This window comes from Octopus bimaculoides, chromosome 13 (genome assembly GCF_001194135.2).
Source record: "Octopus bimaculoides isolate UCB-OBI-ISO-001 chromosome 13, ASM119413v2, whole genome shotgun sequence".
NCBI lineage: Eukaryota > Metazoa > Mollusca > Cephalopoda > Octopoda > Octopodidae > Octopus > Octopus bimaculoides.
The window spans coordinates 10,422,239-10,423,214 of record NC_068993.1 but is presented as its reverse complement, the minus strand read 5'-3'; positions in this window follow the sequence as shown (position 1 = coordinate 10,423,214).

The window sequence follows — 976 nt, the reverse complement described above, 5'->3', positions numbered from 1 at the left end:
ACCTGCACGAAGGCCAGTCAGGCAGTACTGGCAACGGCCACGTTCAAAATGGTGTATTTTACGTGCCACCTGCACAGGAGCCAGTTCGGCAGCACTGGCAACGATCTCGCTTGAATGTCTTTACACGTGCCACCCAGCACAAGTGCCAGGAAGGCGATGCTGGGCACAGGTGCCATTGACAGTTTAGCTTTCGCTTGCCCCAATAAGTCTTCGCAAGCCGAGTTTCATTTCCAATGAAGGAAACGACATTGGCACGACAAGACATTGTGAAGTCAAGCACCTCATAGACATGAAACCCTGGGTAACCCTATACACCAGCCATAACTGTCTTTATCTGAATACTCTACTGTTCTATGACTTAGAATGTGCTTCTCTTTTAGATTTATGATGTGTGTATATATATATATATATATATAGGTGTAGGAGCGGCCGTGTGGTAACTAGCTTGCTTACGAAACATTTGCGTCTGGGTTCAGTCCCACTGTGTGGCACCATGGGCAAGTGTCTTCTACTATAGCCTCAGGCCGATCGAAGCCCCGTGAGCGGATTTGGCAGACGGAAACTGAAAGAAGCCTGTCGTATATATGTATATATATATATGTGTGTGTGTATGTGTTTGTGTGTCTGTGTTTGTGTGTATGTGTTTGTGTGTCTGTGTTTGTCCTCCCTCCCCAACATCGCTTGACAACTGATGCTGGTGTGTTTATGTCCCCGCAACTTAACGGTTCGGCAAAAGAGACCGATAGAACAAGTCCTGGGGTCGATTTGCTTGACTAAAGGTGGTGCTCCAGCATAGCCACAGTCAAATGACTGAAACAAGTAAAAGAGTAAAAGAGAGTAAAGAGTATATATATATATATATTAGTCAAAGATATCAACCCCTGGACCCACTCCTTGCAAGCCCAATACTCGTTCCATCGGTCTCCCCCGCCAAACTGCCAAGTTACGGGGACATAAACACACCAACAGCAGTTAG